The sequence below is a fragment of the Plecotus auritus genome (genome assembly GCF_963455305.1).
Source record: "Plecotus auritus genome assembly, chromosome: 12".
NCBI classification, from domain to species: Eukaryota; Metazoa; Chordata; class Mammalia; order Chiroptera; family Vespertilionidae; genus Plecotus; species Plecotus auritus.
The window spans coordinates 4,924,964-4,950,275 of NC_137778.1; the positions used below are offsets into that span (position 1 = coordinate 4,924,964).

Genomic DNA, 25,312 nt, shown 5'->3' on the forward strand with positions numbered 1-25,312 from the left:
TTTGTGTTATGTCATTCTTTATCTCAGACTATTCTTTTTTCATAGTTACATATCTTTTTTCATGCTGTTGAGCATTTTTACCATCATTACTCTGAACTCTGATTCAGATAAATTTCTTATCTCTGCTTCCTTTATCTCTTCTTCTGTAGAATTTTCTAGTTCTTTCATTTGGGGTTATTTCTTTGTATCCTCATTTTGGCTTTCTTTTTGGGTTTGTGACTATGCATTAGGTAGATCCTCTACACCTCTGAATCACTAGTGTAGGACAGTGTTAAAGGCTATTTCTGACTAATTAGATCGGGCATAGACTCAAAGCCTCCAGAGACCACCTCTGCCTACAGACTGATAGCATTCCAACTTGAATTGCCCCCCAGGCAATCATCCTCAGGTGTGGTGAGAGTTTTTTTCAACAGGGTGGGGCAGTTGCTTCTGCCTGGAGGCTAATTGTTATTTTTAATCTCTTAAGTGGTCTTAGGGCAAGATGTTTTCCAATAGGGTGTATCAACTGTCTTCCCCCCACCCCCAGGCAAGGCAAATGTCTATGTGGGAAAGATGTCCTCTGCTGCATTAATGAATGGCTCAGCTCAAGAATTGTTCAGGAAGTTTTTCTGTATTTTAGTTGTAATTCCAGTTTGTTCCTGGAAGCATGTCCATGCAGCGTCCACTTACTCTGCTGCCATTTTAAATCTCTCCTGAGAAAAGCTTTTAAGTAGACCTCAGTTTAGAATCTGGTTCAAGGTGAGAAATGTGATGGGGATCCAATTACTTCCTTGAGTCTCAATTTCTTTGTCTATAAAATGGAGATATTAATTATAATGCAGTAATTAAACTTTCAAAACAAGTTTTTAGTTGTATTTATTTCACTTAGGATGCTCTGTAGACATTAACTAGGGTGCTTAAAAGTCATTTCCATTAGGAATCTTTTTAGTCCTTCATCACGTTTTTCAAGTGTTCTAGTCTCAAATACATTCCTTTCTTCAACAAACTTCCGAAACAGATGAATACCTCTACCTACACCAAAATAATGTGCTTTACTAGCCAAAAGCACCCACCCATTTTTACTTAACAATGAATGGAATGTTTGGTGCAAAGTACCATAATAATCTGGGTTGTTTAATGGTTTCTGATGTGAGAATGAGATCATATTTTTCAGAGTTTTTCACAGTTAGTACAAGTTTATAACACTCAGACCACAACCCAGGAAAAGAATAGCACTGACCTAGTTCTTGTGCTACTTTTGATTTCCTGCATCTTTTCACAGCTGGCTTGTTTGCATCATCTTCTTCATCTTCCAAAGCAGAGTTAGCCACCACGTTAGATAAGGCTACTTCATCAATCACCATCCTATCTAATAAAAGAGTAATATGCAAATTAACCATCACTCAGCTACACCCACAAGCTACACCCACCAGCCAATCAAGAGCAAGTATGCAAATTAACCCAACCAAGATGGCTGCAGCCATGGAGCAAGCAGGAGGCTTGGGTTTCCCCAGCAATGGAGGAAGCCAAGTTTTCTGCACACCCAGGCAGGCCCAGGCCTCCACTCAAAGCTACAAAGTTTCAATTATAGAAGATAAATAAGTCCCAACAAAAATGGCGGCAGCCACGGAGCTGGAGAGAGCAGGAGGCTTGAGTTGCCCCCGGTGATGGAGGAAGCTAAGCTTCTGCAGCCCTGGCCTGCCTTGGCCTCCGCTCAAGGCTACAAAGTTTCAATTATAGAAGATAAATAAATCCCAACAAAAATGGCTGTGGCCACAGAATGAGCAGGAGGCTTGGCTCCGCTCAAGGCTACAAAGTTTCAATTATAGAAGATAAATAAATCCCGGTCCCAGGGCCTCCGCTTGGGTTGCTGGGGGGTGTGGCCGGCCTGCAAACCACCATAGGCCCCTTGCCCCGGCCGCCCCATGCCCCAAGGGAACCCCCACCCTGATCTGGGACACCCTTCAGGGCAAACCAGCCGGCCCCCACCCATGTAGCAGGCCTCTATCCTATCTAATAAAAGAGCAATATGCAAATTGACCATCACTCCAACACACAAGATGGCTGCCCCTATGTGGTCAAAGATCCTGCCCCCATGTGGACACAAGATGGCCGCCACAAGATGGCCAGCCAGGGAGGGCAGTTGAGAGGGACCAGGCCTGCAAGGGAGTGCAGTTGTGGGCAATCAGGCCAGCAGGGGAGGGCAGTTGGGGGTGACCAGGCTGGCAGAGGAGGGAAGTTTGGGGCAACCAGGCCTGCAGGGAAGGGCAGTTGCGGTGGATCCAGGCCTGCTGGGGAGAGCAGTTGGGGGGTGGGGGGGAACCAGGCCTGCAGGAGAGGGCAGTTAGGGGTGACCAGGCCAGCAGGGGAGGGCAGTTAGGGGTGACCAGGCCTGCAGGGGAGGGCAGTTAGGGGCAAACAGGCTGGCAGGGGAGCAATTAGGCATCAATCAGGCTGTCAGGGGAGAGGTTAGAGGGTGATCAGGCTGGCAGGCAGAAGCAGTTAGGGGCAATCAGGAAGGCAGGCAGGCGAGCAGTTGGGAGCCAGCTGTCCTGGATTGTGAGAAGGATGTCTGACTGCCTATTTAGGCCCGATCCCAGTAGGAGGGGTCCCAGATGGAGAGGGTGCAGTCTGGGCTGAGGGACACACCTCCCCATGCATGAATTTCGTGCACCAGGCCTCTAGCATTGTTATAATCTTGAAAATGAACTACTTTGACCCCTCCCTTGTGTGCAATTATACCCAGCAACCCTGATCTACAGCCAAGATCCAACACTTTCCCCCCAGCAAATTTCATGTGAGACTGTGAAATAAGCCAGGAAGTCTAAGGTACAAAGGAGATTTCTAAGCCTCCCCCACAAACACCAGTAATCCGATCAGAGTGAGAAGAAAGGGTTTTTGACACTATGTTTTCTTCAGGGAAGTTCTCTTTCAATAAGATGGTTTTTACTACTGATACATTAATATACTAGCGAGCTGGTAATGTTTCTATTACTTTATTTTCTATGCTCTTTGGCAAGTCTCAAACAAAGCTGTTTTTCATGAGGCTCCAAGTTCCCTGAACTGTTAGCTGCATTGAGTGAGTTCTGTGTGCCTTGAGAGGGAACTGCAAGGCCAGTAAGACTGCTGCTCTGTAGAACATTTTGTGTCCTTTTGTTTCCCTTTTTGACTTTCTGAGAATGGAGACTCTTTTGGAAGAATTCAGGGTCGAAGCTCTCCCTCCAAGGGAAGTTGATTCATTTTCCAGATGGCCTTCTATAGTGAAATTAAATTGGTAGGTGATCCTAGCACAATCCTTCAATTCAAAGGGAGGCTCCTCCAATTCTGGATAGAATTGATGACACTGACATAAACCTATCTCGGTTATAAACCTGTCTCTGTTATTCAAAGTAGTTTCATTTGGGTCAATTTCTCTTTAAGAGCTTATACACAGTTATAGATATTTAGAGATGTTTCCAAATGACTTTTTAGAGATCTTTGCTTTTCTTTCAGTTTAAGTCTGGAGGGGAAAAGAAATGAAATTGTTATTAAAAAGCAAAATGACACATTTCTTTGAAATATAATATTAAACAATAACTCTGCCCCTCTCCCCACCCCATACAGCTAGTTGCTTTTTATATAAAAGTTGTGAGGGGGATAAAGAGATTTGGAAACACACAACCCCTCAAGGGTCAACAGCTGGATTAGAGAACGAAGAGTAAAAACAATTAAAGAACAATAGCAACAACTTGAAAATATATGAAGTCCAAATTTTGGGGGGCAGAAAATGACAAGCCTAACTCTTGCTGTCTGTTCCTGTTTCAAGTAACAGGAGTCCCAAGTATTTTTGTTTGTTTTTGTTTTGTTAAAATATGTGGGGATTTTAAAAATTTATTTTAGAGAGTGAAGAATGGAGAGAGAGAGGGAGAGAGAGTGAAACATCAATGATGAGAGAGAATCATTGCACGCCCCACACTGGGGATCCAGTCTGTAACCCAGGCATGTTCCCTGACGGAGAGTCGAGCCAACCATGACCTCCTGGTTCATACCTCGACACTCAACCACTGAGCCACCTCAGCCAGGCCAGAGTTCATTGAGGTAAATGTGCAGCCCTGTGAAAACTTGTGCGGCTCTGCTTCGGTGCAGGCTCATCCACGTGACCTCAGGACACTCTGGAGACCAGCAGCCCTCTGCGTGTGGGAGTGGGTGATTTTGGAGTCATCAGTAAAGGTTAGTTTGGTGGCAGGACAAACACAAAATAAGGGCACTGAACGTTTGCAAAGGCCGGTACAAAGTGGAGGCAACCTGACTGAGACTCTTGTCTGTATCTGTGGTGCTAGACCTGCTTCGGATGGCACAATTCTGGCAGGTGGGGTCTCTATGCCCATTACACAAGATGTACAAAGTAGGGTCACACGGTTAATGGGTAGAAACGTGCCCCTTTGTACCCGCTGCAGGTCCTGGGTTCAGCCCCACCCCAGATGTGCAATCTCAAAGACCACTGGGACCCAGGGATTAAATCTCAGGACCTCCGGCCCTCGCCTCCCCAAAGCAATTCAATGTAACATTTACTGCGACCCAGACCTGGAGATGCCCGCAGGCTGCCAAGCTCCCAGCTGGGGCGGAGAAGCCCGACGTGCGGCCGGGTAGTGCGGGCTAACAGCGCGCACCAGTGAGTCGAGTCCTCCGCGGGCCAGACCAGCCCGGTTTTTCCCAGCCGGTGTGGAGCCTGAGCTCAAAAGGAATGCAGCCCGCTCCCTCTCTATGGTCCTGGCGCTGGCAGAGCGCTCGCAAGGCTTGTCGGGACGGCTCGTTTCAGGTCTCGGCGGTGGCGGGCTGTTTGAAGTGGCCCTCGGGCGAAAGCAGCCTCGGGAGCGCCGTCCCCCTGGAGGACTGAACGCTGGCCCGGGAGCCGCGCGCCGGAGCTGCGGGCTGTCCTGTCTCGGCCCCTCTGTCTTCCGCTGTCGCTGGCACCCAGAAAGGAGTGCAGGCAGGTGCCGACCTTTCTCCGCGGCCGGTCGCGCCCCACCGGCGCGAGCTGTGCTCCGTAGCCTGACCCTCGGTTCTCGGGTGGAGCAGCGAGGGAGGGAGGGCCAGCGCGGGTCGTGTGTCCAGGAGCCGGGCACGCCTGCCTCTGGGACTGCGGGGCTCGCCGAGGTGCCCGCCCCGTGGTGGCGGCCGTGGAAGTGGCGTTTTCGTCCATCCCCTGCGCCTTGGAGGTTTTTGTACTCGTCACGTGCAATCAAGTGTAAATACTTTTCGCGGAGAGCGGGCGAGGCAAGGACTCGGGCCTGAGCTGTAAGGCGAGCCTGACTCAGCTGGACGAGGCAGAGAGACAGACACTGAACTACTCCCGCTGAGGCGGGTGGTGGATGTGAATACGCCTTCCCCCGGGTTGTGAGAACTAAAGGACGCAGTTCTGCCGTGGTGCCAAGTCTGTAAAGATGTTGACATGCCCTCCCTAACCCTCCCCACCTCGTGTCCTGTGCTGCTGGTTAGGAGTTGCTAAATTTTGTTTTGGGTCCATCTGCTGGGGCTGAGTTGCTCGGTGCCCCGTGGTTCAGGGGCAGACCATTCTTCAGCGGTCTAGCGCCTTTTGTGGTTGTAAATGTGCCTGGAGTCCCAGCCTTTCATGTTAGAAGATAACTCTTGTTTATTTTTATGCCTTTGCGCTCACTTTCAACATAAAACTACTTAAAAGAAAAAAATGTCCTTCACTTAAGAGTCTCAACACTGCCATTAGCACACTGCCACCAGGTACCAGAGCCTTTTTGGTCCTGGTGCAGACATGGAGCACCATCCTCAAGGATTGCGACGTGGGAAACAAAATACAGTAGCTCTCCTTCTGAAACACATGTAATGGGTCCCTAACCGGTATGTATCAGGCAGGGTGGCAGGCTTTGCGGTAACAAAGAAGGAACATGGCTTCTCTTCTCCTCAAACTTGCAGGGGACTTAAGTCATTGAAAGTCAACATTCCCACCTGGTTCTCATCTCACACATTTAGAAGGACCCAAACTTGTTCTTACCCTGGTTACTTCATGGAAATACAGCAGATCCTCGAATAACAAATTTTATTTTTTAATCCTCACCAGAGGATATTTTTCCATTGCTTTTTAGAGAGAGGGAAAGACAGAAATATTGATGTGAGATAAACACATCGATTGGTTGCCTCCTTTACAAGGCCTGGCCAGGGCCCGGGTCAGGAGGAACCTGCAACCGAGGTCCGTGCCCTTTACCAGAATCGAACACAGGCCGACGCTCTGTCCACTGAGCCAAACCGGCTAGCGCTCAAATAACAATTTTGTTCCAAGTCATTTCATTATAAAATAAGAACTTAACTCGTTTATATCAATTAGCCTATGGAAAAATTGGTTTCATTACACAAGGTGTTGCTTTAAGTCGCAGAACCTATCGACAATGTTAGGTGCGACCTTAACTGTAAATGGTTTCACAGACCTTGGATCTGCACATCCATCCAATCAGCAAGTTCTGTTGTCTCTGACTTCACGCTGTACTTTACCATGAACAGCAGTCTTGTTTATTTTTCACTTGCCCTCACATCACCGTAAAGTTCATAAAGCAGGGTTTTGTTTTCACCGTTTATCCCAGCACCTAGAACAGTGCCTGGCACATACTAAGCATTGCATAAAGAGCTAGAAATACGTTTTTTAAATGCCTGTAAGTCTCATTAGATGATATTTCTTTTCAACACAATTTTCAACAAATTAAAGTTTGCAATAAATCCACGGTTCCATCACTGGAACGTAATTATTTTCATGTTTTGTACTTTACATATGATTCTCGTTTTTACCTGCTTGTCTTCATAACATGTTTAATTTTTGAAGAGGCTAGATTTATTTTTTAGCTTTGTTGAAAATTTTGCATAAGGCAAATTCTATCTTACCAGACTCTAAGTTAATGACTATAAAAAATATATATATGCAGCATTAAGTTTCAGAAAAAAATCTTACGAGTGAGATGGGGTTATGGGAGATTCTTTTTTCTTGTTTTAAATTCCAGTTTCAATAGCTAGCAAACATGTTCTGTTTACTAAATGTATGTATTAGCACAGTGTAAGCTTTATATGCCAGTTAAACCGTGGTTAGACCATGTGACACATAACTTACATAACCTGCTTTCAACCTCCAACATGTGAAGTAGCTTTAGGAAATAGTTTCTAGGTTACAGAAAGTGGATTATTTAGGTGAAGACATGTTTGTCATTTGGAAAAAGTTGACTTTCTCATCTCTGTCTTCATCGCTCTTACTTGATGTGATTTACTTATTTAGTCAGGAGAGAAGGTAGAGAGTAAAGATTAGACCGTAGAGTTTACATTTATCTTGAGTTAGAATGGTTGTGGAATATTAGTTTATAATTTTTAATCTATGTTGCCTGTTGGGGTCTAATTTTTTAAGTAACATAATTATCTTTTATCTTGAGTATTAATTATACATATTCATTGTAGAGAATTTAAAACATGCAGAAAAACTAGAAAACACCCATGGATCTGAAATGGTTACGATTTTAAAAGAGGACATTCTCATCTCATTTCTGTACATCCCTGCCAGACTGCCTTATTATTCTTTGTGCGTACATGTTTACATATATTAGAATTGGGATAGTATTTTGGGACCTTTTTTTTAATTTTAAAGTACTGTAAACATTTTTTATGGTTTTTAAATACTTTCCAAGAGTATTTGCAGATCCTATGCAGTCAAGGTACCCACATCCATTAAGTGTCCTCAATCATGTCCTCAATTGCTGGACATATTCTCCCTTTTATTTTGCTATTATTTCAGTTACATAAGAGTTTCCCTTAATAGATTATGGCATTTGAAACTGTACAATGTTTTCTGTTGGTTGTGTTTACATAGTCTCCCACTTGGAAAGAGCAATGATCTTTGTTGGCTGACATGACTTACCATATTTTTCCATGTATAAGATGCCCCCCCCTTTTCCAACCCAAAATTAAGAAATCAATATTTTAAACATTTTGCTGGTTTTCCTCTTAAGGCCTTCTTCATTTTTGGCATTTTAAGGAGTTGTTCTTCCTGTTTTCTCCACTGTCTGATCATACACTCAGTGGGAGGTGGTCGAAATTGTCTCTCTGCAGCTCTGTTTTCATGCTCTTTTGCATAACTGATTACTACATGCAGTTTGAATTTTGCAGAGTAAGACAATCACTTACTGGTATTTATCTATTTTTTGACATCTTTATATGCTGAGAATGCTCCGGTCCCTGTTGCATCTGCACACTCTCCAATTACAGCATCAGCTGATGTCAGTAACAGTAAGGTTTGTGATTGGAGAAAGCCTATTTGACAAGGTATGGGCAGCTACACACCCACACGGCTCCCTCCCCTGCTGACTTCCGTGTATAAGAAGCCCCTTGATTTTCAGTCTAATGATTTTAGAAAAAAAATAGCTTCTTATACACAGATAAATATGGTAACATTCCTACAAAATGTGTTACTATTTTGCTTTATAGAATTTTTGAAAATCATTGTAGAAAATTTTTGACCTCATATGAACCACCTGACATTGGAACAGACTTTCTTTTCATAAATGCTGACAAAGACACAGTACTATTATCTTAATCAACATACAGGTTACAAAACAAAGGCTGTTCAAGTCCAACCTCTGTTTTAGATCATTCTTAATTGTGGCTTTTTTTTTTAAGTATCAAACATATTTGTCATACAAATAAAGTAATAAAAAATATCTCATGAGAATATGATGGTATTAGAATAATTCATTGATGAAAAACTATTATATTTTCAGATAATATGGAGCCTTGACTAAGTGAATTTAAATTATTTGTAGTTAATTTTAAGTACTCTTCTACTTTAATGCTATTAAATGAAAATTGGGGTGGATGATGAAGGTAGCAAGTCCCTTTGTTGTGTCTTCTCTGCCAAGTTTATTAGTAACTAGAGGCCTGGTGCACGAATTCATGCATGGGTGGGGTCCCTCAGCCTGGTTGGCGATCGGGGCCAGCTCACCCAGTCCCGATCAGAGCCAATGGGGGCCAGCAGGCCAGGGAGGGGCCACAGGAGGGCCCCAGGGAGTGTCTGGCCCTTTCGCCCAGTCCTGATCGGCTGGCCCCCATCAGCAAGCTAACCAACTGGTTGGAGCATCTGCCCCCTGGTGGTCAGTGCACATCATAGCTACTGGTCGAGCAGTCGACCAAATGGTCGACTGATCAGTTGGACACTTAACATATTACGCTTTTATTATATAGGACTAGACCCCATTGCACGAAATTCGTGCACGGCAGAGGGGGGGTTGTCAACCCAGTCTGCACCCTCTCCAATCTGGGACCCATGCCTGCCTGATTGCCCCTAACCACCTCTGCCTGCCAGCCTGATCCCCCTAACTGCTCTCCCCGCCAGCCTGATCTCCCTAACTGCTCTCCTGCCTGCCTGATCACCCTAACTGCTCTCCCCTGCCGGCCTGATCCCCCTAATTGCTCTCCCCTGCTGGCCTGATCCCCCTAACTGCTCTCCCCGCCAGCCTGATCCCCCTAACTGCTCTCCTGCCTACCTGATCCCCCTAACTGCTCCCCCCTGTGGCCTGATCGCCCTAACTGCTCTCCCCTGCCGGCTTGATCACCCTAACTTCTCCCCTGCCAACCTGATCCCCCTAACTGCTCTCCCATGCCTGCCTGATTGCCCCTAACCACCTCTGCCTGCCAGCCTGATCCCCCTAACTGCTCTCCTGCCTGCCTGATCCCCCTAATTGCTCTCCCCTGCTGGCCTGATCCCCCTAACTGCTCTCCCCTGCCTGCCTGATCACCTTAACTACTCTTCCCTGCCAGCCTAATCGCCCCTAAGAGCCTCTGCCTCAGCCCCCGCCACCATGGCTTTGTCCGGAAGGACGTCCAGAAGATATATTATTAAGGGTAATATGCTAATTAGATGTCCAGTCTAATTAGCATATTACCCTTTTATAAGTAAAGATTGTTACATAGCATTGTCTAGAAAAATGTACCCAAGGTTTATTAAAGAAGCTTTAGGTTCAACAATAAAGAAAAATAAATAAAAAAGTCAGGATAAAAAAGGCTGGAATACTGGAAAAATGAAATAACTAAGAGAAAATATTATATTTAGAGACTATATTATTACTTTTTAGGTGTATGATACACTTTTTCTCTGAAAAGCAGTCACTTTTTTAAATTGAGAGAAGTAAAGGTACTTTGGTGCCAAAATGAAACATACTTAAAATAACTTTTTCTCTTATTGGAATGGATTTCTTCTAAGTTTAGCTTTGAGGCAGATAACCATCAGAATTCCTTTTACTCACATTCACTCGGTTATTCTCTACATAGACAATAAAGCTTTTTACATAAAAAGCTTCTTAGCGGTGTCCTCTTTAATCACCTTGTGCTGCTGCCCGGGTGCCTATTCCTGCAATGTGTGGGCCATGTAAGTTGTTGAGAAAGGGCCTAGCATTAAGATCCTAAGGTGGCTAACTTTTCACAGGCAAAATACCTGATTCTGAGGTCACATACTGTGCCTCTCACCCAGGAACTGTATTTTGAGTTGATTGAAGAGGAAAATTGGTTATAATACAAGTGAATAGGAGATTGAGCACAAATTCACTACCACTACCAGAAACTACCCTTTTAAGTGCCCATATGCATGTTGATTGGTTAAGAACGTCATCTTTTATTATGAAAAGAGTAGCACCTATGTTTGTTATTTCACACCAAAATGAACGGTGAGTGATTTTTCAAAATAGTTGTTAGATTCAAACCACAGAAATGGAAAATAAGTCAATTTCTGTTTGAGGTCTCTCTTGAGAAATTGTACTGTAGAATTACTATATATACTATACAGGTGGGGCAAAAGTAGGTTTACAATTGTTCATATGGAAAATAATACAATAATTAATAATTATATAAGAATAAACTGTTTCACATACCACTGTATATGTTATATATATTCTAGAAGTCTGGTGCATGAAATTTGTGCATGGGTAGGGTCCCTAGGCCTGGCCTGCGATCAGAGCCGATCTTCCCCAGCTGCCAGCAGCTGGCCCCGCCTCCCCGCCACTGCAGCCGCCGCCACCGCCACTGGTCGCCCTCTGTGTGTGGGGCAACCAGCGGGATGATAGGGACCCCGGCGCCACTTGCATCTGCTGCCACCCACCTCTGGTTCCCCGTTCCCCATTGGGCAGTTGGAGTCTGCCAGCTGAGGGGAGAGACCAAGAGGCAGGCTGGGGCAGCTACTATGTTGAACGTCTGCCTCCTAGTGGTCAGTGTGCGTCATAGCCGACCGGTCATTCCACCATCCAGTTGCTTTGCATATTACACTTTTATATCTACATTATAAAAGGCCAGGGGCTGTCACGACCAAAACGACCAGACAGATGACCACCAGGAAGTGCATGGAGCACCTCTCAGTCCCTCCCCTGCAGCCCACAGGCTCCTATCACAGCAAGGCTGTCAGCCGATGGGCAGGCAGGGTGGTGGGGGAGAGGCAAGGCTAGGCGGGCATGGCAAAGTCATTAGCCTCCCCTGCTGGCCGGAGGCCTAACAACCTTGCTGCTGCAGCAGCGGCTGTGGATCAGGCTGGGAAAGAGGCCCCGAGAGAGAGGCAGGGCCTGATCCACAGCCACTGCAGCTGCTGGTAAGGCCCAGAGAGAGAGAGCAGTGGGGCCTGATCAGCAGCTGTCACGGAGGCTGCAGATCAGGCCCAGAGAGAGGCCTGGAGATAGGCCCAGAGATGCTGACTGGCATAGAAACAGACCAATCAGAACCTAATCTGGGTGAGTTGCAAAGGCAGAACCTAAGGTGGGGGCTGAGGAGGGGTTTTAAGGGCAACAGCTGTTTGGTGTAAGGTGTAAGAAAGTGGCTCAATTTTTTAATGACCGGTTTGGCAGTATAGTGCATATAGCTGGCTATCAGTCCAGATATAGGGATTATGTATTTTTGTCTGCCAAGAGCATCTCCTCCTGCTGAAAAAGGCTCCCCGCCCCATTTAAGCAATCCTATCCTATGTAATCCTATCTAATAAAAGAGTAATATGCAAATTAACCACCACTCCACTACACCCACAAGCCACGCCCACAAGCCAAGCAGGAGCGAATATGCAGATAAACCCAACCAAGATGGCTACGGCCACAGAGAGCAGGAGGGAGGCTTGGGTTTCCCTGGCAATGGAGGAAGCCAAGCTTTCCGCCTGCCCTTGCCGGCCTACGCCTCCACTCAAGGCTACAAAGTTTCAATGATAGAAGATACATAAACCCAAACAGAAATGGCGGCAGGCTAGGGTTGCCCGCGGCAATGGAGGAAGCCAAGCTTTCCGCACACCCTGGCCGGCCCAGGCCTCCGCTTAAGGCTACAAAGTTTCAATTATGGAAGATACATAAATCCCAATAGAAATGGCTGCCGCCACGGAGCAAGCAGAAGGCTTGACTCCACTCCAGGCTACAAAGTTTCAATTGTAGAAGATACATAAACTCCAGATACCAGGGCCTCCACTTGGGTCGCCAGGGGGCGTGGCCAGCCTGCAAACCACCACAGGCCCCTCGCCCAGGCCACCCCACCCCACAAGGGAACCCCCACCCTGATCCGGGACACCCTTCAGGGCAAACCAGCTGGCCCCACCCGTGCACCAGGCCTCTATCCTATCTAATAAAAGAGTAATATGCAAACTGACCATCACTCCAACACATAAGATAGCTGCCCCCATGTGGTCAAAGATCCTGCCCCCATGTGGACACAAGATGGCCACCACAAGATGGCCAGCAAGGGAGGGCAGTTGGGAGGGACCAGGCCTGCAAGGGAGGGCAGTTGTAGGCGATCAGGCCAGCAGGGGAGGGCAGTTAGGAGGGACCAGGCCTGCAAGGGAGGGCAGTTGGGGGCAATGAAGCCTGCAGGGGAGGGCAGTTAGGGGTGACCAAGCTGGCAGAGGAGGGAAGTTGGGGGCAACCAGGCCTGCAGGGAAAAGCAGTTGGGAGGGACCCACGCCTGCAGGGGAGAGCAGTTGGGGGTGGGGGGGACCAGGCCTGCAGGGGAGAGCAGTTGGGGGGGGACCAGGCCTGCAGGGGAGGGCAGTTAGGGGTGACCAAGCCTGCAGGGGAGGGCAGTTAGGGGTGACCAGGCCTGTAGGGGAGGGCAGTTAGGGGAAAACAGGCTGGCAGGGGAGCAGTTAGGCATCAATCAGGCTGGCAGGGAGTGGTTAGGTGGTGATCAGGCTGGCAGGCAGAAGGGGTTAGGAGCAATCAGGAAGGCAGGCAGGCGAGCAATTGGGAGCCAGCAGTCCTTGATTGTGAGAGGGGTCCCAGATTGGAGAGGGTGCAGGCTGGGCTGAGGGACACACACCCCCGTGCACGAATTTCGTGCACTGGGCCTCTAATCTATCTATAATAATAAAAGGGTAATATGCTAATTAGACCGGGTCTTTTGGACATCCAACTTCCTTCTGGACAAAGCCATGGTGGTGTGGGCTGAGGCAGAGGCAGTTACGGGTGATCAGGCCAGCAGGGGAGGGCAGTTGGGGGCGAGATCAGGCTGGTAGGGGGTTATGGGCAATCAGGCCGGCAGGGGAGGGCAGTTGGGGCAAGATCAGGCTTGCAGGGGAGGGCAGTTGGGGTCGACCAGGCCTGCAGGACAGGGCAGTTGGGGGCAAACTGGCCAGCAGGGGAGGGCAGTTGGGGGTGAGATCAGGCCTGCAGGGGAGGGCAGTTGGGGGCAAGATCAGCCCAGTAGGGGAGGGCCATTGGGGGCAACTAGGCCAGCAGGGGAGCAGTTAGGAGTGATCAGGCAAGCAGGCAGAGGTGATTAGGGGCAATCAGGCAGGCAGGCAGAGAGGTTAGGGGCGATCAGGCAGACAGAGGGGTTATGGGCAATCAGGCAGGCAGGCAAAGTGGTTAGGGGCGATCAGGCAGGCAGGCAGGTGAGCCATTAGGAGCCAGTGGTCCCAGATTGTGAGAGGGATGTCCAACTGCCGGTTTAGGCCCAATCCGGCCTAAACTGGCGGTCGTACATCCCCCAAGGGGTCCCTGATTGGAGAGGGTGCAGGCTGGGCTGAGGGTACCCCCTCCCTCCCCCCCCCGCACGAATTTCATGCACTGGGCCTCTAGTATATAGATAATGTACATATTTTAAACTTATTTAGGTGCAGTTGTTAAGCTAGACAATATCCCAAAGGTGTTGCTGATGCAAAATAAAAATCATCTGAATTTTTTTAAAAGATAGCTTTCCTTTTCTAGTGATTTCTATTCTTATTAATAACTGCTTTGTCTTTACAGACTGTGAATTTATTTGCTGACGTGATGTATGAGTTAGCCAGCCAAGCCAGAGAGCTATCAAGCCAAAACTTTGACATCCAGACCACCCTACAGAATATTTTACAAGTAACTCCAATGTCTTAAAAAAGGAGAGAATGAGAGCTCAAAGAGTGCGAGAATTTTTACACTGATATTAGTTAGCCTTATGTTCTTTATGTGATGCCTAGTACTGCAATTATGTTTATAGAATTAAATATATGAATACAGAAACATAAATTCTGAGTTTTTTAAGACAATTTTGTGCTGAGTAAACAACTAAACTCTTAAAGGAATATGAGTGATTGAGAAAGCATGCCCTACCTGTAATTTCAAAGCATATGGGCAGAGTGCTGCCATATTTTTTGATGTGTGGGTTAGAATTCCAACTTTTTTTTTTTTTTACCAGATGGCTAGCTAGTTGTTCCGGTATTTGTAGTTCCGATAGACAGAAGTTGTTCCGGTATTTGTAGTTACGGTATTGTAGTTCCGGTATTTGTAGTTCCGGTATTTGTAATTCCGATAGACTGAAGTTCTGTGAACAGAGGTACAGAGTGTCCATCTTGTTCACTGCTCTACCCTAGTGCCCAGTCTGACAGTTTTTAGATGCACAAAAAGTATATTCTGAATGAAACGTACGTCCTTATTTCCAGACAATGTGCAGGTCGTAGGAGCTCTTGCAGGATGTGTTCAGCATGTCTGTGCTATACATCCTAGAAAACACCCAGTCTCCCCTCCTCAGCCCTGCATGTAATCAGAAGTACCTTCCTACATTGTAAGGTGAGTAATGGGTCCGGGTACTCTTTCAGTGGCCTAGAATCCATGGGCAAAGGGGCTGAGTACAATAGTATTTGTACATAAGATTTTACATTTCATCCTGTATTATTGGGATAGACTTTGCCATAGAATTAAAAGCACGTATGTAAATACTTTAAAGTAAGTGGTTATAAGGAGTGATAAAAAGTGGGCTTTTGCCTTTTGTTTGTTTTATCCTGTTTCCTCTCCATAAAGAAAGAAGTGATAGGATTGTGTTGAGTCACAGGAATCCTGAACTAGTTCTGTCCTGACCTTTGGGATGAATTCCTTAATGATTAGGTGTTGTGAAGAGCCATTCACCCGTTAGTTCGTCTCTGTGTTTCTGAGGCAGCTTTAAAGCATAACGGCTGGCCTGGGATTGGTGGGTCACAGGCAGGTTTGATACTATTTGTTGGGTGATTGAACATGGTTAGTTCGTTAAAGCTTCTATTTGGTGATAGGGTGCCACATTGCCATCTCTCCCTCAGTCTTGTATTTGCAGGGTCTTGGAAGTTAGCCATTTGATGCGTGCTTGTATCTCTTGAAGTACGCTGTATTTAATGGTTGTTCCCTAAACATTTATTTAATGGATGAAGATGTGAGTCAGTGAAAAGCATTAAATTGATGATCTCTGATAGCATGAGTGAAAGTAAATTTGGCTTTTGAGCTTTTTATGATTTGCTTCTTCTCTCATTTTTATTTATTTGAGCAAAATAGTGCATCTGTCTATTCTGGGTGCTTACCCCTCATTCAGACCTCCAGGCTCTTTTCAATGAGGCCTGTTCTCTCCACAAGCAGCTGAGGGAACTGCTGGGGATGGTCTGCATGGGCCTGGAGCTGATGAGAACGATGGCATTTTAAATATGGTAATTGGTGAGTGAAGAAACTTACCACTTAATATGCGACGTGCACTGACTCTGCACTGTATATCGGTTAAATTCTTGAACCTACTGTTGTTTCTTGTGATTCATTGTATCTCTTTTTAAATGTATTTTTATTGATTTCAGAGAGAAAGGGAGAGGGAGAGAGATATAGAAACATCAATGATGAGAGAGTATCATTGATCTGCTGCCTCTTTCACACTCCACACTGGGGATCAAGCCCACAACCCAGGTATGTGCCCTTGACTGGAATTGAACCTGAGACCCTTCAGTCCAAAGGCTGACGCTCTGTCCACTGAGTCAAACCAGCCAGGGCATGATTCATGGTATCTTATGTGTACGTCAATCAGTTGCCTCCCATATGTGCTCGACCTGGAATCACACCTGCAACCTGGATATGTGCCCACCGCCTTCCATGACTGAGCTACGCTGGCCAGGGCCCAGGTAAATTTTTAATCTTAAATTTTAGAATTTAAAGTTGGCCTTAACATTAGATTTGTATCTTCAGTTAATGTTCATAGTAGGTAATTTTCCCACAATGATTAACAAAGAAAGGTATGCTGCTTTATACCTTCTGAAGTAGTTCAGATTCGGAGACAGTGGCTTTCAGTTTCTAAACCAGAACTCATAGTATGAAATGTAGTTTGCATTCCTCCTCAGAGCACATATGATTACATGTGTATGTGTATGTTCGTCAATGCGTATATGTGCACCACATTTATTAATTACACATGAAATAAAACCCATGTACATATGATATATTTTGTTATATTTGTTTGATTTTTAAAGGATTGACTTTACTCACTAATAGGTTATGACCCAGTTTGGAAAGCAATCAGGTCAAAGATTGCATTCATCACTCAGTGAGAAGAGAGTAAATTGGTTTTGTGACGCATACTAGGTTCCTTTTATTCTGTAGCAAACCACTCCAAAATCTATTGGATTAAAGCAACCACTGTTTTATTTATTCTGAGTCAGCAGTTTAGGCTGGGCTCAGCTGGGACAGCCATCGCTGTTCCACGTGGCAGAAAGGGCTCACTCGTGTGTGTGGTCAGTGAGCCCACTCACATCTGGCTGTCAGAAGAGCCAGAAGTACTGAGCCAGCTGTGTGTAGCGTATCATCCAGCAGGCTAGCCGGGCCCTGTCACCTGGCGTGGCCTCAGGGTTTCTCAGAGCAGCAAGAGAGGGCAAGCCCCCGTACATAAGCATTTTCAAGTCTCTGCTTGTCGTACATTTGTTATGGTCCAGTTGGCCAAAGCCAATCACACGGCTCAGCCCAGAGTCTGTGTGAAAGGGGACTGCCCAGGAGTGTGGACACAGAAAGGGAAGTTATTGTGGCATTTTTGTAAATAATCTGCCACAGACAGAGTAGAAGCCTTACATGAGAACTGTGCAAATTAGTTCTAATTCTTCCTTGATAGGGTTTCTTTCCTTCGGTTCATTTTGTCATTTTAAAGTAGAAATATGTACATATAGAACATTTCAGTTATAATGGGCTACAACTAGATTCCACTAAACACTTTAGTTTTATTTATGTCATAAGGTAGGTATAAACTTCAGAAGTTAATTTGCCATCCTATGTAATAAAAGGCTAATATGCAAATTGACTGAACAGCAGAATGACCGGTTGCTATGATGCGCACTGACCAACAGGGGGCAGATGCTCAATGCAGGAGCTGCCCCCTGGTGGTCAGTGTGCTCCCACAGGGGGAGCGCCGCTCAGCCAGAAGCCGGGCTCACGGCTGGCAAGCGCAGTGGTGGTGGCGGGAGCTTCTCCCACTTCTGCGGCAGTCAGACATCCCCCGAGGGCTCCAGGACTGTGAGAGGGCGCAGGCCGGGCTGAGGAACGCCCCCGCCCTGAATGCATGAATTTCATGCACAAAGCCTCTAGTAATGTATAACAACAAAAGTGTGACACTTATTTTTAATAATTATTTTGACAAAATTTTTGCAAACTGGGTTACCTATTTTAACAAATGTCAGATTATTCAGGAGGGCCCTAGTCAGTTTGGATAGAGCATTGGCCCTTGGACTGAAGGGTCGCGGGTTCAGTTCTGGTCAAGGGCAGGTACCTTGGTTCCAGGCTTGATCCCCAGCCCTGGTTGGGGTGCATGTGGGAGGCAACCAATCAATGTATCTCTCACATCGAGATGTTTCTCTTGTCTCTCCCCCTCCTTTCCTCTATCTCTAAACATCAGTGGAAAAATACCCTGCAGTGAGGATTAACAACAACAACAAAAATTGTTCAGTAGGTATTTTTAAATTTAGGTGATACTCATGACATTTGAATGTTTTGAGTGTTCTATTATCTTTCTTTGTAGTTATTCATTCATTGTTGGATATCTGCTCTGTTATTTCCAGTAGGGATCATGCATTTCATGCCAACATTTAGCAATTTATAGTTAAGTTTTTCTTTGTTTTCACTTTTTGTAATTTTCCATATCTCAAATCTTAATTATTCTTATTAGATGGCGTTTAAAACATCTCCTGTAGGTGTATATAATGTTCACTCCCTGCTGTCTGGTAATCCACATAATCCTACATGTAGCTGCCAGGCCAAATTGGACTTCACCCTGCTGCCTCTAAAATTAAAAAATTCTCCCTAGTTAGCCTGCTGCTACTTTTGTTTAGCAGACTGTTAAGTCCCCTATTTTTAGGCTGAATATAAGCACTTAATTACAAGCAGGAGTTGTTCTACTTAAATTCCACTGCAAAGTGGTTTTCCCTGGAGCATTAGGAAGGGTTACTAGGGAGAGTGCCCACAGCGTCCATCACTTTCTGTGCAGGAGGATATGAGCTGAGACGCAAGTGGTTAGAACCTCCGCTTTACCCACACGCACAGAACATTAAAGGTCGTGGAGAGCTTTCAGGTCTTAGTGCTTTTGCCAACAAGTAGCAGAGCAGTGGTCAGAAGTGTCAGCTCAGAGCCATACTGCATTTTGTTTGGATCTGTTCTGAAATAACTTACTCCTCCTGAACACTGGGGCAGTTTGGTTAACTCCCCTGAACCTTAGTTTGCTCCTCTGAAGACTGGAGTAGTTGGCAGTGATACTTTTTTGGTGGGTGTAGTAGTGACAGTTGAGTTTATTGGGTTGGAATGCTTGGAGTGGTGCATGGCAGACACATAAGTGCTCAGCCAATTAGCTGTATCACCATCATCACTATTGTCACCACCACCATCCACAAACATCTTCCACTCCTACCCCTTCCACTTCACTTTCTACCCAGCATTCAGGATGATCTTTTAAAAGCATCATCAGATCATGTCACTCAACTGCTTAAAATCTACCCCGTTCTGCTAAGAGTGACCACCTCATCCTCTCCGGGCTCTGCCTTCTCCGCCTGTGACGAGGGGCCTCTTTGTACCTGTTCTTACTGCCGTGCACCCGGGGGGCAGGAGGTGTGGACACTCATCCAGTCCCTAAACACTGGTGGCAACTGCTGGGCGGGGTGACCTGGGAGGACATGCTAGCGGAGGCTGAGAGTTGGAGAGGAGTTGCCAGGAGGTGAGTAGCTCAGGAAGGGACTGACCTTTTCCCTCTTGTTTCTCCTATCTGTCCTCCCCTTACATCCCCCTTTCTCTTCCCTTTTTGTTTTTTCATCCCCACTTCCTTCGTGTACACTTTCTGGTTTCCCCTGACCTGGCTGAAGGGAGAGGCATTTGGTTGGGCATCCGTGTCATGGCAGGAAGGTTCACTCTCCACCTCTGTGGTGTACACCTGTATCCTCAGCCCCAGACTCCCCTCTCCCCTTCCTCCAGTTCCTTCTTGCTTATCCCGACACCACAGCACCAGCTAGGCAGTGCTTGGAGAGTAAGATTAGACAGAGGCTCCTGGACTGGAGCGAGATGTGAAAAGCCCACGCAACAGGATAGCCCAGCCGTGGGCAAACTACGGCCCGTTCGGCTGTTCTATCCGCCCGCGGAGCCGAAAGAGCGGAGGGTTCTCTTGCTCTCCCCTCCGCTCCTTCACCAGCAGCAGTGTTAACATGGCAACGTCGGGAAACACGGCCACAGCTCCTTCTTCTGAGTGGGCGGATTTATATCCCCATTCAGTAGAAGGAACAACCTCTCCATCTTCCAGAGGCTCCTTGTAATGCCCGCGGACGCGTCCCCGTCCCCGACATCACCCAGGGAATGCGTAGACACGTTATCGTGGTGATGTAGGGAGACACGCCCCTGGAGAGCACAGGATCAGAGCATTAGCTAAAAAGGAGACCAACAACACTGTTCCCACTGAAGTTGATGTTTTCAAGACCAAAAACCTTTCAACCCAGTCTACATTGCCATCTACATCTACGTCCCGGGCATAATTTGGAAGTTGCACTAAAGGAAATGTTTAATTTACTGTTTGCACATTTTGTTCTTTTCTATTTGTTTTAGTTTTAAATTATTTTATTATATTTAAGTTTAATTTGAAAGGCTTTTGTACCTTTCCTTTGTTAGGCAATTTTATTTTGCCTTTGCCATCTTCAATATAAGGTATGTTATTGTGCTATGATTCCTCCATTTTTTGAAGTTTCAAATTATAATAATTAGTGTTTACATTCTTCTTGTTAAAATGTTTGAAATGAATAAAACTATTGAAATAAAAAAAAAAGACCGTAGCCTTTTATGTAATGATGTTTACTTTGAATTTATATTAGTTCACACAAACACTCCATCCATGCTTTTGTTCCGGCCCTCCGGTCCAGTTTAAGAACCCATTGTGGCCATCGAGTCAAAAAGTTTGCCCACCCCTGGGATAGTCTGTAGTGGAAGAAAAGAAGTTCAGAGGGTGCCTGCCTGGGTGGCTATTTATACTAAAGTGTACAAGTTCAGCTCATATCAACTCTTTGCAGGTGAATATAAAAATTTAAATGGTAAATTCTCCTAACTTCCAAGCATGTATTCATGTTCTTCCTTATCTGGGAACATTTGGGACCGACATTGACCTTGCCTGAAATGGAGCTTTGCCATGGCCTGTAGAGTTTCTGCTTCTTTACTCTAAATTCTGATCAGCAGCGCCCTCTCCTGTTCACTATTGATATTTATTGAGGAATCAAACTATTCAAGTTTTCCAAGTAGTGTTTGCACCTTCTTTTAAAAAATGTCTAAATAAAACCACTAGATTTAATTAGCTGTGTGCGGATTATGAATATATCAGTCCCTCTATTTTGTTTCCCAGGCTACAATAGCAAATTACCACAAACTAGGAGGCTTAAATAAAATGGCACTTATTCTCTCTCAGTTCTAGTCTGAAATGTGTCAGCCAGGCTTTGTTCTCTCGAAGACTGTGGGGCAGAGTGTGCTCCGTGCCTGTTGCTGAGCTTCTGGATTGGCTGGCGTTCTGTGCAACCCTGATCTCTGCCTCCACCGTCACATGGAGGGTCTCCCTGCGTCCGCACATCTTCATGTAGGACCCGGTCGGTTGGATGAAGGGCACAGCCTACTCCCGTAAGACCTCATCTTAACTAATTACATCTGCAGTGACCTTATTTCCAAATAAAGTCACATTCTGAGGTGTTAAGGATTAGGACTTGGGGAATGTGTTCAATTCATAACAGCCACTAGAATTGACAAGATATTCATTCTCTGCTAAGTCTTGAATGTGCTTTTAAAATGAATGTTGTGTTAGACTTTTTAGCACATAGTATTTTTTCTTTTTTTTTTCTTTTGTTCCCCTTCCTCTCTAACATATAGTCTTTTATCCACCAATGATTTCGTTTTTCTGTAAAGATAGGAAAATGTATTTGTAAGACTCTTTGATACAAATTTTATTTCCACTGTAATTCCTGCTTTTATTTATAAAACATTGCTTGTAGAAATTCATATTCTGAAAAGAAGTATACTTTATATTTATTGCCTACACGTAGATTTATTGCCTGCTACATTTAGTTTTTAGTCAGTATTTTTCTCATTTTATTTAAAGAAAGGAAGTATGGGTGTTTGGTGTTTTGAAACATTGGATAATAATCTTCCTTGCTTATGTCCCAGCCCATTCTTTGTTGGCATTGGGATGCAAACGTTCTGTTCTAAACAGTTCAGTAAATCAAGATGGGATATGCTTGTGTTATATACTTGATTTTTTAAAATCCTATCTAATAAAAGAGTAATATGCAAATTAACCATCACTCTGCTACACCCACAAGCCATGCCCACCAGCCAATTAGGAGCAAGTATGCAAATTAACCCAACCAAGATGGCTGCAGCCATGGAGCGAGAAGGAAGCTTGGGTTTCCCCGGCAATGGAGGAAGCCAAGCTTTCCGCACACCCTGGTGGGCCCAGGCCTCCACTCAAGGCTACAAAGTTTCAATTATAGAAGATAAATAAATCCCAACAAAAATGGCGGCAGCCACGGAGCTGGAGAGAGCAGGAGGCTTGGGTTGCCCACGGCGATGGAGGAAGCCAAACTTATGCAGCCCTGGCTTGCCTTGGCCTCCACTTAAGGCTACAAAGTTTCAATTATAGAAGATAAATAAATCCCAACAGAAATGGCTGCAGCCACGGAGCAAGCAGAAGGCTTGGCTCTGCTCAATCCAGGACCCCTTAGGGGATGTCCAACTGCCAGTTTAGGCCCGATTCCAGGGATCGGGCCTAAACCGGCAGTCGGACATCCCTCTCACAATCTGGGACTGCTGGCTCCTAACTACTCACCTGCCTGCCTGCCTGCCTGATCACCCATAACTGCCTCCCCTGCCAGCCTGATCACCCCTAACTGCCTCTTCCTGCTGGCCTGGTTGCCCCTAACTGCCCCCCCCCACCAGCCTGGGTGCCCCTTACTGCCCCCTTCTGCCAGCCTGGTCACCCCTAACTGCCCCCCCCGCCAGCCTAGTTGCCCCTCACTGCCCCCCTCTGCCAGCCTGGTCACCCCCAACTGTGCCCCCACCAGCCTGGTTGCCCCTCACTGCCTCCCCCCGCCGGCCTGGTCTCCGCCAACTGCCCCCCTGCCGGCCTGGTCTCCCCCAACTGCCCCCCCCCCCCCGCCGGCCTGGTCACCCCTCTGGCCTCCCCTGCCAGCCTGGTCACCTCCAACTGCCCCCCCCCTGTCGGCCTGGTCGCCCCTCAATTCCTCCTCTGCCGGCCTGGTCGCCCCTCATTGCCCCGCCTGCCAGCCTGGTCGCCTCATGCAGCTTGCTGTTCAGTCGTTTGGTCATCCCTCACTAACCCCCCTGCTGGCCTGGTCGCCCCATTCAGCCTGCTGTTCGGTCGTTACTGTGAGGGTGTCCCAACCAATTTGCATGTTACCCTTTTATTAGTATAGATGACATGTTAGAGACAGGGTTATCTTCCCTTATGTAGGCATCTTTTTTTAAGTTTCAAATTTTTTATTTAAAATTTCTTATACTTTTTTCTTCTTGGAACAAATTTCTCATCTTAAAAAATTACACCTCTAATTTCTTTACATATCACATCAAGTTTCTGCTGAAAAGATGTAGAATATGTTTTTACCAATTTGTCGTATGTGATGAATGTGTTTTCATTGCCTGTAAGAGCTTCCATGTGAACTGCAGTTTCTGCAGTGTCTCCAGCTGGTTGTCGTCATGGATAAGCTGCCCTCTCAGCTCCATATGCACAAACCCTGTGTGCACAGGCCCTGTGTGCACAGATGCAGTGGTGCACAGACCCAGTGTGTACAGACCCTGTGTGCACAGGCCCTGTGTGCACAGACCAGGTGGTGCACAGACCCAGTGTGCACAGACCCTGTGTGCACAGGCCCTGTGTGCACAGACCAGGTGGTGCACAGACACGGTGTGCGCAGGCCCTGTGTGCACAGACCAGGTGGTGCACAGACACGGTGTGCGCAGGCCCTGTGTGCACAGATCAGGTGGTGCACAGACACGGTGTGCACAGATCCAGTGGTGCACAGACCCTGTGTGCACAGACATGGTGGTGCACAGACACGGTGTGCACAGACCAGGTGGTGCACAGACGCAGTGTGCACAGATCCGGTGGTGCACAGACCAGGTGGTGCACAGACCAGGTGGTGCACAGACACGGTGTGCACAGGCCCTGTGTGCACAGATCAGGTGGTGCACAGACACGGTGTGCACAGATCCAGTGGTGCACAGACCCTGTGTGCACAGACATGGTGGTGCACATACCCGGTGTGCACAGACCAGGTGGTGCACAGACGCAGTAGTGCACAGACCCAGTGTGCACAGACCAGGTGGTACACAGACCCGGTGTGCACAGACCCTGTGTGCACAGACCCTGTGTGCACAGACCAGGTGTGCACAAACCCTGTGTGCACAGACCAGGTGGTGCACAGACGGGGTAGTGCACAGACCCAGTGTGCACAGACCCAGTGGTGCACAGACCCTGTGTGCACAGACGTGGTGATACACAGACGTGGTGGTGCACAGACCTGGTGTGCACAGACCTGGTGTGCACAGACGTGGTGGTGCACAGACCCTGTGTGCACAGACCCAGTGTGCACAGACGTGGTGGTGCACAGACCCGGTGTGCACAGACCCGGTGTGCACAGACCCTGTGTGCACAGACCCGGTGTGCACAGATCCAGTGGTGCACAGACCCTGTGTGCACAGACCCGGTGTGCACAGACCCGGTGGTACACAGAGCCAGTCGTATGAGCTCATCCAGGTAGCAGGTATGCTGTTTCTATCCAGTCATATTGTGATGGGTTAGAAAGCCTCATTGTTTAGAAAGATCTTGAAATTACATTTTTTCTTGTGTCAGATATTCTAGTTAATTACTATAGACCTCATGTATACTAGTATTTTGCTACTTTATAAAACTATGTACTTATAATATATAAATTTATAGATGCTAAAACTATTTTAATCTTATTCAGTGTTTTATTTTTTCAATATATTTTTATTGATTTCAGAGAGGAAGGGAGAGGGAGAGAGAGATAGAAACATCAATGATGAGAGAGAATCATTGATGGGCTGCCTCTGCACATGCCCTACTGGAGATGGAGCCCGCAACCCTGGCATGTGCCCTTGACCAGAATCGAACCCAGGACCCTTCAGTCTGCAGGTCGATGCTCTATCCACTGAGCCAAACTGGCCAGGGCATCTTATTCAGTGTTTTAGAAGGTATTGCTTAATCTTATTCCATCTAATAAAAGAGTAATATGCAAATTAACCATCACTCCGCTACACCCACAAGCTACACCCACCAGCCAATTAGGAGCGAGTATGCAAATTAATCCCAACAATGATGGCTGCAGCCATGGAGCGAGCAGGAGGCTTGGATTTCCCCGGCAATGGAGGAAGCCAAGCTTTCCACACATCCTGGCGAGCCCAGGCCTCCACTCAAGGCTACAAAGTTTCAATTATAGAAGATAAATAAATCCCAACAAAAATGGCTGTGGCCACGGAGCAAGCAGGAGGCTTGGCTCCGCTCAAAGCTACAAAGTTTCAATTATAGAAGACAAATAAATCCCAGATACCAGGGCCTC

The 25,312-nt window shown here is 46.6% G+C and overlaps 2 pseudogenes across 2 annotated transcripts; one reads left to right on the forward strand and one right to left on the reverse strand.

The window, feature by feature from the left end:
- Window positions 1-883: 883 nt before the first annotated feature.
- On the reverse strand, window positions 884-6,483 carry LOC308237217 (histidine protein methyltransferase 1 homolog; annotated as a pseudogene). The gene is made up of 3 exons: window positions 6,417-6,483; window positions 2,667-3,303; window positions 884-1,344 (listed from the first exon to the last, which is right to left on the reverse strand). The product of its transcript is annotated as a histidine protein methyltransferase 1 homolog (transcript).
- Window positions 6,484-8,483: 2,000 nt separating this feature from the next.
- Window positions 8,484-15,907, forward strand: LOC308237218 (FIGNL1-interacting regulator of recombination and mitosis-like; annotated as a pseudogene). The gene is made up of 4 exons: window positions 8,484-8,536; window positions 14,217-14,321; window positions 14,896-15,011; window positions 15,739-15,907. The product of its transcript is annotated as an FIGNL1-interacting regulator of recombination and mitosis-like (transcript).
- The last annotated feature ends 9,405 nt before the right edge of the window (window positions 15,908-25,312 follow it).